The sequence below is a fragment of the Dermacentor albipictus genome, chromosome 1 (assembly GCF_038994185.2).
Source record: "Dermacentor albipictus isolate Rhodes 1998 colony chromosome 1, USDA_Dalb.pri_finalv2, whole genome shotgun sequence".
In the NCBI taxonomy this organism is placed as follows: Eukaryota; Metazoa; Arthropoda; class Arachnida; order Ixodida; family Ixodidae; genus Dermacentor; species Dermacentor albipictus.
In genome coordinates, this window is record NC_091821.1 from 70,017,417 (window position 1) to 70,034,456 (window position 17,040).

The window sequence follows — 17,040 nt, forward strand, 5'->3', positions numbered from 1 at the left end:
ACAAATCATGATTTTAGGCCACTTAAATGAGCAAATATGGCCATGGACGCCTTTGAACCGTCATTTGTCGCTTCATTACTTGGAGCGTGCCTTGCACCACACAACTGTAGAGGTTTTCGCGAATTTGCAGGTAAGGGCTTTTTTCTCCGTTGACAAAGTGCCTCGAGCATATTCTGGTATTGCCGTTCGGGCTCATATGTGAGACGGCATTACTGCTGATCAAAGCATCATAGAGAGCAATCAGCTGAGGGCAAACAACGCGAACACTGAACAAATTTGCGCTAGCGTCTGCAAGAGAAATGCTAATTTCCGAATACTCAACGTGTGCTGCAGTGTACTCCAACTTTAGTTCTGTTGTTCTAAGCGCGAGAAAATATCGGCGCGAATGAGCTCGGTTCTAGCATTTGCGTCTTGATCTTGGCGCGGGAAGAAACACAGGGCGCACAAAGCTCCAGCATGGAGCGCTTACGGAGCTAGATTTGACACGTAACAACCACTGCGCGTTTGTTTTGGAGCAAGACGAGCTAAACAACTATCTAAACTGATTTACAAGAGCGGGAATCAGTTCGCGCGTTTTTATGCAGTTGACGATTTATTGTGTGTTTTTACGGGAGCCGCTGCTGGTTCTTTTTTATTTTATTCTTCTTGTTTTTGCATTTACGTCTTAGTTCCTTTAACAGAATTCACAAGACCGACACGAACCGCGATGATCCACTGCAGCCGCCGGGTTGCTTCCCCCGGTTTTGAAGGGAAGCGGTAGCTTTTGATACCGATCGACATTCCCTTCGAGGTGGTGACAATCCTTAACGCAGCAGTATGGGTATGGGTATGAAGAACTTTATTTAGGTCCTGAAGGATCAGTCTGGGACTGATGCGGGCCACTCCCACGTCGGTACAGAGAGGCCGAGCCCCTCTGCTATCACACGGGCCCTCTGGACAGCCCTGAGTTGGTCCGCCAGCACTTCACTGTGCAGCATTCGCTGCCACCACTGTTCACCTCGAGAACCATCACCGGCCAACGCCAAGCAGCGCCACAGCATGTGTTGTAAATCGAGCAAACCCCCACACTTACTACAATAGACTGAAACCCCGCAGTCCGGATTAATTTTATTCATGATGACAGGGTTAGGGTACGTCCGTGTCTGCAGAAGCCTTAATTTAACCGCCTGCGGCCTATTTAATTTAGGATGTGGCAACGGGAATGCCCTGCGCCCTAAGTAATAGTGCTTGGTGATTTCGTTGTAGGTTAACAGTTGGTCCCTGTACTCAGGAGCGGGAGATCCAGCCCCTTCAGGGAGTACACGGCACACTAATCCTCGTGCCTCCCTGTGCGCCACCTCGTTGAGGTTACGCGGGGCTCCCTCCACTGTCCCCATGTGCGCCGGGAACCAAGCAACGGTATGCGAAGTGATATCCCTACCCTGCAGCAGTCTGTTAGGCGGTTCCTCAACAAGTCCTCTCGAGAAGGCTGTAATCGCAGATCGCGAGTCGCTAAACACCAAAACTCTTCTAGAATCAATTAGTGCTAGAGCAATAGCCACCTGTTCAGCAACCCCCGGATCTTTGGTATAAATGGAAGCAGCATTTCTAACGCTCCCTTTGCCATCTACTACCACCACCGAATAAGCATTTTTACCATTAATCCATGCGGCGTCAACAAACGCAGACTCCTCCTCCTGATCCTTTGCCTCTCGCAACAAAGCCCTAGCTCTCGCGACCCGCCTCCCTACATTGTGCACGGGGTGCACATTCCGCGGAAATGGACGAACCATGATATTTGCCCTAAGGTTCACGTTCAACTCGTGTAGGGGCGCCCTATCGTGCGACACAGCCACCGATTCTTCAATTGACTCTAATATATACCTACCCGGTGGTGTACCTAGCAACCGCTCCCTCTGTGCGGCACGTTGAGCCTCAGCAATTTCATCTAAAGTGTTATGCAAACCCAGTCGTAACAACATATCGTTTGACGTAGTCATAGGCAGACCAAGCGCAGCCTTGATGGCTTTTCTGATTAATGCTTCCAATTTATTTTTCTCCCCCCTATTCCAATTTAGCATAGCTGCCACATACGAGAAATGACACATAATAAATGCGTGAACTAAGCGCATCGCACCTTCTTCTCCTAAACCCCTATGCCTATTAGAGATCCTTCTTATAAGTCTTATGGCCTCCTCCGTTTTCTTGGTAATACGCTGAATGGTTCTAATGTTCGATCCGTTCGCTTCAAGTACAAAACCCAGGACCCTGATTGCTTCAACTTTGGGTATCACCGACCCTTCCCTAGTATGAATTGTAATGCAAGGCTCAACTTCCGGTACCCAACCCCTCGGCCTACGACCTAGCTTCTTAGATTTGAAGATCAACAACTCCGACTTTTTAGAGGAGCACTTGAGCCCCATGAGACCCAGATACTCCTCCGTAAGCGTTACCACCTGCTGCAGCCTAGCCTCAAGCTCTCCATCACTACCACCGACACTCCATATAGTAATGTCATCCGCGTAGATAGAATAGCCAATATCCTGGACAGTGTCCAGTCTATTAGCCAACTTCGACATCGCCAGATTGAACAACATAGGCGAGAGTACGGATCCTTGCGGAGTACCACAGCAACCCAATTTAACGACTTCCGATTTTATCTCCCCAAACCTGAGACATGTCTTTCTATCCGTAAGGAAAGCCTTGACAAAATTGAAAAGCCGCTGCCCCAAATTCAAGTCCGATAGCACCCGTAGAATGAAAGAATGTCGGATTTTATCGAAAGCTTTTTCCACATCAAGTCCAATTAGTGCCTTAGTATCCCTTGTTCGCCGGTCAAGGATCTGATGCTTAATCCTGATCATAGCATCCTGAGTCGAGAGGCCGGGCCGAAATCCTATCATCGAGTGCGGAAAGACCCTATTGCCCTCAACATAACGCGTTAGCCTATTTAAAATGGCATGCTCAGCGACTTTTCCCAAACACGACGTCAGGGAAATGGGTCTGAGATTTTCAAGCCCTATGGCCTTCCCCGGTTTGGGTATCAGAACAGTAGTTGCCAGTTTCCACTCTTCCGGGAAAGAGCCTTCCTTCCAGTGGCAATTGATCTGCCGCGTAAGGAACTCAATTGACCCATCGTCTAAATTCCGTAGCATTTTATTCGTAATGCCATCCGGCCCTGATGCCGATCGACCATTAAGATTCTGCAGCGCCATCCTCATATCACTTTCAGTAAATTCCGCGTCCATAGCTGAATTTTCGTCTCCACTATATTCCAAAACCACATCAGGTGTATCGTGCCAGGTCTCCAACGGAAGGTATCTCTGAGCCAAATCCTTTAGCAACTCCTGCTCCGTGGAGTCCCGACACGCCTGATGGACCAGTTTACCTATCACAGTCCTCTGATTAGACTTCGTGTTGGTCTCATCTGGTAAATGTCTGAGCAAACTCCAGGCGCCTCCCCTCTTAATGCGACCATCAATAGAATTGCACACTTCATCCCATTGCTGCTTGCACAGTACCCGACAATGGTCTTCAATTTCCTGATTAACCACTGCTATACGCTTTCTAAGCCTTCTATTTAATCTCTGACCCTTCCATCTCGCTAACATCGACTGCTTTGCTTCCAACAAATGTGCCAGGCGACTATCCATGTGTTCCGTGTCAATATCGGTCTTAACCTCTTTAGTGGACGCCTCAACGTCACTTTTAAGCTGACTAGTCCACTGTTCCAAGGTCAACTCATTTCCCTCATCATCGATTCTCTGCGCTCTTCTTTTCCTAAATGCATCCCAGTCAACCATCCTGAATGTGCGCTCCTTTTTATTAGCCACTACCAAAGTAATCATAAGTATGTAATGATCGCTACCAAAATCTATATTAGAATTGGACCAGGACGAATCCACCACCCCCCGAACAAAAGTGAGATCAGGTGTCGAATCTCTACATGTCGACGTGCCACATCTGGTGGGATACGAGGGGTCTGTAAGCATAGTTAAATTCAAGTCTAGTGCCTGCTGCCATAGTCTCTCCCCCTTAATAGTGCTATAAGCATACTTCCACACATGATATGGTGCATTGAAGTCCCCTTCAATAAGCAACGGTGCATCCTTAGCCAGATTGGTTGCCTTGGTCAAGAGAGATTTGAAACTCTGCTTCGTGTCCCAGGGGCTACTGTACAGGTTTAGCAGGTAAACGCTCCTCTGACATGACCTTTGCCGACCTAAGATTACTTCCACCATAATATATTCAATCTTGCAATCTGCCATGTGAAGATCATGTCTAATGTACGCCAACCTCCTATTAATGAGAGTAGCGAGTCCTCTGCCCTGTTCATTATCCTTAACTTCCGCTTTGAAATTCGTTAAGGTCACGTTAGACGTCAGTGTTTCCTGTAACATGATAACTTGAGGCTTGACACCATGCGTTCTAACAAACTGCTGCAGAGACGCCTTCTTATGATTGAACCCCCTACAATTCCACTGCCAAATACTAAATGAACTATTTAATAGAGCCATCTTGACCACGGAAATTTGGTGAACTAGTTTTGAGCTCAAGTCCACTCGGCGACTTACCCTGCTGGGCTAGCGGCCGAGTGCACTCCCGCTCCATAACAGGGACCACGGTCTCGTTTAGATATATTTCAATTTTGCCTAATCTCTGATCCGTGATAATTTCCCGTTCTTCTATCCGCTCCAGTCTACTAATGATCTGATTTACACTTTCTTGCAATGTCGCCATCATTGCTTTAAGCTCGGAACCGACTTTGCCCTGAATCCGTACGGTCGAGGATAAGGCCCTCTTTTTCGGAGCAGGCGTCTCTTCGTCCGGCATGTTCTGTTCCGCGACCTCCACAGACCTGGGTACCTCAACCGAGTCATCATGCTTCCTAGTCTGACTTAAGCTATCGCTGTTTCCGGAAGGTAAGCCGTTCCTAAGTTCAGCTATCTCTTTGATAAGCCCGTCAATGGCTGCTTTTAAACTACGATTCTCTCTCTCCAATTGCGCAATCCTATCCCTATCCTTATTACCATCCACATGCTCCTGGCGCTGCTCGCGCGCTCGGCCGGCGCTGATGCCACCCTTGACCTTGTCAGCCCAGGTGGTCTGGCTTCCAGCTGCGCCGCCGCCGCCACCAGCTGCAGGAAAGCGCACCCGCGCCTCCATAGAAACGGATCGGCTCCTGGTCGTACGAGTCCCAGAAGATGGCCGCTGCCTCGACCTGGAGCGGCTCCTAGAGCGCGAGCGTCCCTTAGAGCGTTGGCGAGCGCTCACCAGCTGCACCATCTCGGCTGCCTCCTGTTCCGCCGTTTGCTCCGCCCTGGCTCTCTCCTGTCGTCGAACACGCACGACGTAGGGAAGCTGGTATCGTTGTCTGCATTGTTTATCCGCGGTCAGGTGTCGTCCGCCACAAAGCTTGCAACAAGGCACACAGTTGTGATCCTCTTCAGGGTTCCGAGCCCCGCATCCTCGGCATTCAAAACAATCGGGGGCTGGGCAGACATCCGCCCGATGTCCAAGCTTGCCACACACATAACATACATCCAACTGCTTTCGATACAGGAAGCACCGTACCAGAGTTGGCCCATATCTGACGAAATTGGGCACCTTTAACCCGTCGAAAACAATGATGACTGATCCTGTGTTTCTGATTCGTTTGACCGCCATAGCCAGCGGATTGCGATCGTTAACAATGTTCCGCTCAAGTGTCGCGGGGCCATCCATAATGTCTACATTGCGAATGACCCCCTTACACGTAGTGTGTGGGGCCGTCTCGTATGCACTGACTTCAAAATCCTTGTCTGCCACTCTGATTGACCTGAGTCTCACATATCGTTCAGCGTTGCTCCTTTCTGGCGTACTAGCCACCAAGATATTTTGCATAAAGTTCGGGCAAATAACATCTTCCCGAACCTGTTCAATACCGAGGCCTGCCGCCTCTACCATTGCCTTGCCCACCGCTGTAGAGCTAACTTTCTCCAAATTCAGTCCACCCCGTGGGCGAATGACTATTTTGATGTGTTCTTGTGGCATCGGTGGCATGCGCGACGCCTTCACAATGCGATTCTTGATTGCCGAGCCTCCGCGCCGTTCACCTGCGCCCCGTCGTTCAGGCATCTCACTTGGCGAACCGCCATCACCCAATCCATGCCTCGTCGTAGTTCTAGATTTTCGGTTGGACACTGTCCGCCATCCCAGGTCTTCAGTAAAGTCCTCCGCCGGGAGCACGTCCCCTTCAACGTGCATTGCTGCCATGTCGCGCTAGGTCTACCAGACGCTAGCTCTCGGCCAGCGTGGCATGAGCACAAAAGTTCCAATGAAGTCCAAGAAAGGGGTGGCCCACCTCAAAATCAGGTATCCGCTGAATCTTCTCTTCTTCACGGATCCGATGATATCAAATTTACACCACTAGGTGACCAAAAAAGGCTCTGAAGCTTCGAAAAAGACGGACTCATAAAAGCCCACAAGCCTCCATCGAACTTCGTCGTCGTCTTCCAACGCAGCAGTATCTGCGCTTGTTCTTTTTGTTCACACTTCTCACGAAGGAGCTGCCAAGAGGCTGCGGTGAATCTATTGGAAAGTTGGAAAAGCAGGCTTTCTGGCGGGCCTGAGCGCACCGCGGACAATGGTGAAATGACGGTGAGGGCCTACCCGCGTGTGCTCACCGCCGCTGCTAGGTGGCGCGACATGTACAGGCGAACTTCATTGCAGGGTGCCCATACTGAGTGACACTTAATCAGTGCTGAAAGTGGGTGTCAGAGAGGTTCATTGAATAGTGGTGCATATCCTGTGCAACGCACCCGGTGCCACATCCCCAATAGCCCACGACGGCGTTAAATGGGCTCGTTGAAGAGCGGCACATAGGTACATAGTGCCAGATACCTAGTGACCCAAGTTGGCCCGACGTGTTGTTTACAACGCTGTTCTTTTAGCACAGCAGCCAGAGAAGCTACACATTCGACCATGAACTACCCAGTGACCAAGAATGGCGCTTAAACTGATTAGAGACATAGATAGACAGCTAGTCCCCGTAAAGAGCGTGAAGTACCCTAGGAATGCTAAACGTATTAAAATTATGCAGACACCGCGTACTATGCAAATCCATGCTAGGCAAACTATTTTGCAGCTGGCTATCTGTAGCATCGTTTGGGTTTCCGCAAAGTGTTATCAGATGGCGCAACATGTCCGTGTAAGCGAGTGAGTGTGTGCGTGTGTGACTTGAGCTTGTGTGTATTGACAATGGTGCGACGACGACAATGTCTTCGCCACGACAATAGCATATGACGGCGACTTGTATGTCAGGACTACTGATTTATTGTACACCGGCGAAGAACTATAGACTCTGTTTCGTTGCGGCCTATAATTATAGGCCTATCCAAAATGTAGAGCTCCGGGTAAACGGGACCGATACCGAAGGCTGTACGATGTCACATAGAGTCTCAAAGCGCTGGTAGCCACAAGGGAGGATGGCGGAAACTGGCGCACTCGCTTTTATAATCAATTTTTTTTTTGCTATGCGACGTCACGTGTCCACGAACCACCTGAAAGCGCTATAGTTTGTCACCGGGAAGGAGAGGAGTACGATAAAGGGCACTGACACCAGGAATGCCTCTGTGCATGTTCTATCGTAGAGCAATATTGCGTTCCCATATTGCGTTCGCGAGACGCTGACTCAAATCTCACTATCGGACAAGTAATTCCCTTATTGCAGAGACCACAAAGGAGGTGAGATAGGAACCTACTTACTGATCTCACTGGTAAGGAGTAGAGAATGCCTCCGCATTAAAACAATATCGCTCATGGCGGTGAAGTACTACGAGCAGCCATAGCTGGCCTATGGTTTAATATAGAGGCGCCGTTCATGATGGTATCGCATGTCGATCGCGCGTAGTCCTCGGTGCGCTTTCTACGGACATCACGTATGCAAATGCATGACGCTAACAAGAAACGAGGAAAAGGAAAAGCGCTATCCGAACTGTAGCAACCGGGATTGGATTAAAATGAAAGGAAAATAAGGAACATGGTGCCACAGGACGCACTAATTCTGACGGTTGTTCAGCGGTATTAAAGACAGTCCCCAGTGATTATCAGCATTGATAGAGGTGATGTGCCTGAGCGAATAAAAATTTGCAATCTAATGCTCCATTATTTTTCCAAAACTGTGCTGATGCCATTACCTATGAGTGTGCTGAAGAACTCGACATGCGAGGATAAAACAAGTCGTCATAGGTATAGGCTATCGACTGGCTCTTATTTGAGGCCATTGAGAAGACCCTCTAAGTTACTCTCTTTCCTTGAAGTGGGCCAGAATAACGTTCATATACTTTTATTCTCGTCGTTTCTTCTCTTGTGCAAAGCATCTTTCCCTTGAGTTGATGTGTTTTGAGGATACGGATCCTCAAAACTCAGCTCGAAGTCATCAGACTCACTTGACACACACGAGCATATACGAAGATGTAACATTCCAATATCCATCCACCAGGCAAAAAAAGTATATGTTGTGAAAGAGATAATATGCATACGAAAGTGCAATTAATTCTACAGCGCAGTGTTGCGACCACTTTTGCGGCATGCTTTCATCTAAAAATAAACTGTCACTGCATATAACAATAAGCTACTACTATTTTAGGAAGGCTTATGTTTCTGCTCCTGGGGCGCTTTTATTGCACAAACGGAGCGAAGTGATAGGCAAAAAAATAGCCAATAAAGCTTGACGATGACGACGATGCACGTGGTTTGCTACCTCTACGCATAAATAAAACCATGCGCTAACTGCTCAATAATCTTTAAAATACGAGCATCAGGAGGTTGCTATATTCACCAGATAATAACGTGCCGAGTTCAAAGCACGTAGAAGCTAAAGGGTGATTGAGGATCACGTAGAAAATGACCCGTTACCGAATGATGTGGTGGCTCCAGAAAGGGCAAAGGTACACTATATCCTACAATTTTCGTGATATCTTATCACATTTATATGCATCAATGAAAGTGATCATGAATTCGACATTTTAACCTCTTTTTATTTATTTCTATCAGTGTTTACAGTAGACTTCAGTACGAATCAATCGCATGCGTTTCCATTCCACGATAGGAAAGCTCCTTTCAATGATGGTCTGCCCTTTCAATATAGTGTCGGGAAGCTTTTGTCTTATGTTGAAGCCCAACATCTCTAAGCATCTAAACGGGTAACTACAGCACATGAACACTGATGGGTCAAAATCTGATGGCTTTCTTCTCTGACAGACACCACTTCAGAACGCTGCTACAGTGCTATAAGTCAGTTCTGTAAGGCAGCATTAACCCTGTATTACGACAATGCACGTCTCTAGTAGCTATAACCTGGTTTAATTATTGGCATTGTTGACCTCTCATCTTCATAATAAAGTTTAGTGCCTGTCTTTTTATTATTATTATTATTATTATTATATTTTATTTTTATTTTTATTATGTCTTTTTTATTATTATAGAATTGTTCTAAATTGACCAGTTGAAAATGCTTTAACAGCTTGTTTTTGAGCTGAATATAAAGTAACACGAAACAAACGTGTAGATTCTCCCAATTTTCAAAACAAAACAGTACGAAAAAAAAGCACCCAGCTAGGTGGTGCCCATATGTTGTTTTCTATCCTTTCTTTTTTCTTTGTACCTTTGGTCTCTCACTTCTCATGCCCATCCTTTAATTAGTAATAGACAAGTGTCAGAGAAATTTGAAAATCATATTCCTATAATTGCGACAGCTGGATGGTATTGTGTTACGTCACCTTACGTTCGGTAGGTGAGCGCAGCAAGGGTGAAATTGAACAAAGACGTTAAAAGATTAGAAAAAGAAAGTAAGACGCCTAAAAAATAAGAAAGGCTACTGGCTGTGGCGTGGGTTATCGACCGGAGGGAAAGCAAGAAAATCCGACAAAAGAAAACACAAGCACACACAGGCAGATTTTGGCCTCAGCGGTGGTTGGCGGTGAGGTATATAATGTTTCCGCCGTCCTGGGGCTGGCGAGAGGCGCTTCTGACAAGCCAGATGGAGACGTCAAAAGGAGCCGGCACGAAATGTTCGGAGTTTGTCCCAGTTTGAGCCTGCGCTAGGGAGCACGTATACATCGGTGACAGCCGGATATGGGGCAAAGGGATCGGCAGGTAAGAAGGGCAGCAAAAATGTAACAGTGCGGATGCCAAAGCCGCAGGTGCACAGTACAACGCAGTGTGGTAAATTGACACAGGGCATTTATAAGTCTCGCATGACATATTTCCAGCGCACGAAACGCGTGAAACAAATGGAGCGATTCGTGTTTGTGAGATTTTGTAATTTTTTTTTCACCTTTCGTATAGCAATGAGATGCCACCTGCCAGAAGTTGAGGGCAACCCACGGAAGCTGCTCGAGCGTTAAGTGCTTTGAAGATTCCGACATCACAAATTGCCTACAGCGAGATAATTTCGTACTGAAAACGATACATTCAACCGTGGCTCGTCGAACAACTTGGTAAAGAAAAAAAAGAAACTGATATTTCCAGAAACCCCTTTGTGACGATTATAATCCGCCAACAAGAGCGGAAATTAATAAAACAAAACCAACAGAACAATAAATCTAGAAATAGAAAGGAATAAGTATCGTCAAAAGAGCAGAAATTTATTTCACAAACGAGCAGCGGCAATTGGAATTGAGAGGTGGCACGTGCTTCAAGCAAATATGGCGTCGTCAGACTATTTCTCTACCGATGTTCGCGTTTGCATCCGAAGTCTCTCAACGTGAAAAGCAGATAAACCACGAACATGACGTCGGAAGTTTCCACGCTTTATTGTGATAAGACCAAAAGGGAACAAAATGATGAGGAAATCGTAGAGAGCACAGTTCTAAATAAGAAAACAGGTCCACTTTTGCCAAAAATGAACTAGCCAATCCGACTTTTGTTCTTTTGAAGTCTTGCACTTAGGTTGCAGTCGACAGCTTGACCAGCACAAGGAAATAAAACAGAAATAGCCCCTCGTCATAGCGGCTAACACAAAGCTAAGTAAAAGTGAAAGTATTTACTGGAATTCCTATACGTACGCACCTTTGTGGCACTGGCTTACTTTATGGCAACCTGTATGGTGATCATTTATTGCGCAGTGACCTTGCAGCTTCAGTAGGAGAAATATTTTCTCGCTTTAAGGGCTATCGAATCCTTCCTTCTATCGTTTGCTTGCACAAAGATGTCGCGGATAATATAGAAAGAAAGTGATTCACGAGGTGCCATAACTTGCAGAGAATGTGCTGAAATTTGCAATAATCAATTACAGCACTTGTGCAAGTACCATCAGTGCTTCAATATTTGATGAAATCTCCTTTACATCGTGCCCAATCCCGTTCCCTTTATCCTCATTGCACGACCAAACTGAGGCGCTGCGCGCGGTGCAATCATCTGAGCAAGAGCGAAATAGATTAGGAAAGTTCATATTTTCTTGGATCACAGTTGGATTCTACAAGGCAATTCGACGCCCTCCGTTGAGCTCGTCGATTTTATTACATTGCTTCAAGGAGGAAAAAAATCGCTAAGTAAATGAAATGAAGAAACGACTGAAGGTTCGCGGTGTTCACTCCAGCGAGCAAGCAGCTCGGCAGGATTTCTTGTCAAGAAGCTTACGGTACCCTTCAGCTTTCTTGTTTTTGTCCCTTCAGCTTACCGTACCGTTCAGCTTGGTTTTGTCCTTGTTTACGGGTCAGTTATTTTGCTCGCTCGGGGACTGCCGAAAGCCTCCTTGAAAAGGGTTTTCGCTCCGTCAGTTACTGCGGTACCGGCTTTCGATGGCGAGACCCTACCAGCTTACGTGAAGTTGGGCCAAGTGGTACAGTGATCTGCTTAGTTCTGAAGCATATAATAACGTTTCCATGTTTAGTGCACGTGTCTAGCTTGTGGCGCTGGCGTTACAAACTGTTCGAATGATCTGGCGTCTTCCTCTACTATTTTTTGTCCGACTGAAACATTTACCGTTTGCGTTGAGACAAGAAGGGATGCACGTGGGTAAAACATAGAAGGCGTTTGAAATTCAGACAAAGGATGAATAAACGTAACATTACTGGACGAAGGGGGGGGGGGTTGAGGTCACAAAATACGGAAGAAAAAAAAACATGATCGCACGCGATGCAGGTGTGGTCGCTTCCATCGCCGCAGCCAGGTTGTAAAGCTTTACTGTCATATCTGCGCGGACCTCCAGCCTCCTCTTCCACAGCAATTTCAATTCAGCGTTTCCTCGATGCGATGGGCTGCGCGTGGCACGCTATTCTGCGCGCAGCCGCTCGCATCGACGACCACAGCCCTGCTGGCACTGAAAGTGGAACTGCCTTCGTGCAAAATGTTTGCGAAGAATTCTCTTGCCGCGTACTCATGACTTTGCAGGCTCTCGCTAAAATAATTGCTCTGACGCAATAACTCATCCTCGCTTGGCAAGACACTCCTGAGATATGGTCGCATGTCTTCCACAGGTCGACTTCGGTAAGCAATAATTTGTCGCTGTCATAGCAGCCCTTATATATAAGCTTTCTCTCTCGAAGGGTGACACCGGCGATGGTAGCGGAGCAAAAAAAGAAAAGAAAGAAAAAGAATGCTAGAAAACACGGTTAGTCACAGAAATTTAGCGAAATTCACATCTTAACAGAAAACCACCTCTTCCTTCGTCACCACCATGGTGCGTTGACGTAATTTTCCTAAAAGGCGACACTACAATTATGACCATGACAGCAAGCTAAGGTTTATTAAGCGTTTTTCAGTTCGGTTATCTCAAATGACACAACGCTCTGACAGCATGACAGCGAGAGAGAGGGAGGTAATACCAAAATGAAGGGCTGGGAGGTTATACCAACGGCTTTACAATCGGCTGCTCTACACAATACGAATGAATAAGAATGCAGGGATCAGAAAATAAGCACAGCACGTATGGTCCAAGGCACAAATCCAAATATATGACCTAATAGTTCCGCAGAAACCCGCAAGGTGGAGAGTAGCAATTAGTGGAAAATAAGACATCCACCCAATCGCAGCAATTGCAACAAAGGAAACCCATACGGGTTCTTCGAAAGAAAAGACTCGCAGTTGAAGAAAACTTCTTCCTGGTCTGAGACTCCGACCCGGGACCACCGCCTTTCCGGGGCCGCCACTCTACCATCTGAACTAACCATGGTTAGCCCCTGCTAGCCGCCTGCAGGCGGCTAGCAGGGGCTAACAAATGGAAGCAAAGGCTAGAGTTTGACGTAATAGTGCTGCGGAAGCCCGCAAAGTGGAGAGAAATAATTAAGGGAAAATGAAACATCCGCCCCATCGTAGCAATTACGCTACGACATATGCGCCTGACTCGGGGATCATATATGTAGATAACGTCATGTCCATAATAACGCGACGCCATGAGTTTCCCCACACATCGAACCACGTGCTCACCCTCGTCGAAATCGGGCGACACTCTTTCCCAAAATATAAATCAGAAGCGAAAAACGCGAAAAATAAAATGTTTCATTTTGAAGCCAGGCGCATGTTACAGCATATCGGTTTTCGATAACATTTATATTACTTTCTGTGAGGTCGTTATACTACTACTGATGACGAACAACGCCCGTGAAGAACATTTCATATCCCTGGAGGTAACGCTGCCAATGAAAAATAAAAATTGAGACAATATTCTGGCTGAAGTCGTTGTTTCTTTCTTTTTTTCGTTTTCTTATGTTTATGTTAACGAACACATATTTTTACCTGAACAAACTAATAAATTGTCATTGTGTACACGCACATGGAGTAGCTGTCATGTGTGCGTAGGTGCGCTCTTTGACTATGGCTTTTCCGGTTCTTATATGGTCGGTTGGCATAAAAAAACTAAATGCAAAGGTATTGTTTCAGCTGTTTTTATTGCCTCTTAGGAGGTTAGGATAAAAGTAAAAAAAAAAGGAAAGAATAGCCTGTCCGCTTACTGAGATCGAGCCCCTCACGATAGGCTACTTAGATGAAGAATATACCGATTGTGTACATTAATGCGTTGGCGTTCTTTGCGTACTTGACGCAGTTTGCGGGGCCTCTCTATACGTGTATCTTTGTATATGGTTGTACCTAACCGTTTCTCCGCCTAACTGCGTCATTGGGTAGACCGTGGGCGAATAGGTAGCGTATCGGCCTGCTATGCTGTGGGAACAGGGGTCGAAACCAACCATCAGACCAACTTGGGTCACCGAGTACGTGGCAATGTGTATATCATACGTGCCGCTCTTCTACGAACCTCATTCACGCCGACATGGGTCACTGTAAATGCGGCGCCTGCTAGGTACCGCTGCTCGAAGAAACCTGCTTGCTTGCTTGATCCTCACCTGTGGCGCTTACCCACTACGGGGATTGGCCAAGAAGCCGGCGGTTAAACGTTATAGGGAAGGGGAGAGAGAAAAACCTAAACGGAAATGTAAAGCGGTGTGAAGCATAACGTTGACGTTAATTAAGGAATAGGTTTACGTGGCAGATACAGAAATAAAAATATTTGTAATTATATATAAACAGCAAATTTCGTGGTTGTTTTTTTGGTGGGATTAAAATATTTTCGAACACACAGTCAGCAATTTAATGATCTATTCAATTATTGATTTCGTTAATTACCATGGTAGCCTTCTTGTGTCCCAGAGATAGTTGCAAATGGCCACGCCGATGTTGCTGTGGCTAAAGCCGAATGAATATGCCCCGAAGGAGAGGATATCTTGAATAGTTTAAGAAATCCCCAATTTTCTGAATGAAATTTTTAATTTCTTCGTCTGATTTCTAAATCGACGGCATGCTAGTTGAAAGTGATCAATGTTTTCGCGTTCCTGACAGATAGGACACAGAGGGGACGGTGCCGGACCAGACCTGTATAGGTAAAAATTTAATGGTGGATGCGGCATCGCAATTTTGTTATTGAAATTTCTAATTTAGGTGTGGCACACCAGTTATTGTCCTATGAAAAGGACAAATGATTAAATAGCGATGTTTGGCTTTTCAGTTTTGTAGAATCTTGGAAAAGTGAAAATTTTCTAAACCTAGCTGCAGTGACATAAGCCGAAGGCACAACGGGCATAGCTGGTTCATCAAGCGATGTCCGCGCAGGTGTGTCTGCCATTTCATTTAAGAATATACCACAATGGCCTGGAACCCATAACAACCGCACCAGGTTTAAGTTGGGGGGGGGGGGGGTATTAATGATTTAAATGTATTTGCTACAGTAGTGTATGAAGATGAAGTGAGTGATGTGCACACTGACAGTGAATCAGTCACTATAACTGCTGTTGAATAATTTGAGGAACGTTTCCGAAGAACTAAGATAACGGCTGATAGTTCAGCCAGAAATATGGGTGTGAAATCCAAAAGGCGTAATTCATATGACCAGGATAGTGACTCGGAGTAAATAATCTCACCTGATTTTTCCTCACTCATTGACGCATAAGTCGCGATCACGTGATCTATTCCCAATAGCGTTAAATGAACTTCTAGCGTGCCATTTAAATATGTAGGTGGGCAGGAGTTTGGCATTTGATGAAAATATATCATCAAATTCAATCTTTAAATTAGGCAAATGCTTGTGTGGACGAATGTTGTCGCGTACATTATCGTTTAGTGGGTCTAGCTCAGCTCCTACAAACAAAACCTGAGGTATATGTAAGCGGGACCAATGCTCCTCGAGAAATGCCCTGATTTCACTAATAAATGCAAACTGTGATCGTCTCAAAGATGATTCATGATGTTTAAATATGTTTTTACTGTTAGAATGCAGAACCGGCAGGGAAGAGCAGGCCGTCGTGCTTCTCGATATAAAACATTGTTAGCTACTAATTTTGGTCAACCAAGACAATTCCAGAGAGCCTCCCGCTCTAGAAGAACCAAGGGGTTAATTATGTATGCTGGCCCACCAGAGAAATGGCACGCATCCAAATTCCAGTATAGGTCGAACGTACAGGGGATAAATCATTATTAGAGTATCCCTGCGTAGCTTATCGCGATGTCGGCCAAGTCTGCTTATCATGCCAACAGCGCGTGCTGCCCTAGATTTAGCATGATCAATGTGATTTCGCCATGTCAGTTTAGCGTCATATATTACACCTATTTATATCTGATAAAGTGAACTTGCGGAATCATTTACTGACGGTAAATACAATCGAGGAACTTTTCTAGACATTAGGCGACATTCTAATATCTGCAAACCAAGCTTCAAGCGTTCCTAAGTATGACTGCAGTGTTCTTTGTAGTGAGTGAATATCACTCGCAGACGCAAAGGATGCTATGTCGTCGGCATAGACATGTACGGTATCGCACAATGGAATTTAGCTTAATAAAACGCTAAACAAAATAGGACAAATATTAGATCGCTGGGGAACTTCTCTTGATCATGTTTTTCTGTCAATAAACCACATTTTGAACAACAAAATTTCCTATCATATAAAAATTCATATATCCAATTTAATATACACCAAGGAAAACTCATGCTATTTACACCTTAAGGAGTATGACATGCCCGGCATTGTCGTATGCTTTAGCTAAATCAAGGATCACTAAAGACGCATACTGACGCCTGTGTCGAGCAAGCTCAATGCGTCCCTCTTAATCCACATGTACTACGTGCGCACCATATCGAGCATCCAGGCCTAAATACAATGTTACATGAGCCTAATAATGTATTGTCGTTTAAAAATTTCATGATACGAATGTTCGATACCCTTTCTATTCATTTCATAACATTGAAAGTTAGTGTGATTGGCCTTATATTATGTATATTCATTCCTACTCCTTGTTTCTTGAGCAGGGGGATTATTTGTGCGAGTTTCCAGTCAGCAGGTATCCATGCGTTCATGAGGGAGTAATTAACTATATTGGAGAGGTCTTGCGGGGACAGGTCAAACAATATTTCTAACATGCGAGATGTAATGCCATCTGGACCCGGAGATGTGCTAGGGAGCAGTTGAACAACGTGCTGAAGCTCTTCCATTGCTGCCTCTAAGAAATCATCGCCTGACAGATCCCCTACGAAGTTTACCTGCAGCTGAGTTGTGAAGCGTTGTTCTAAACCTTTACCAATTTTATGTAATC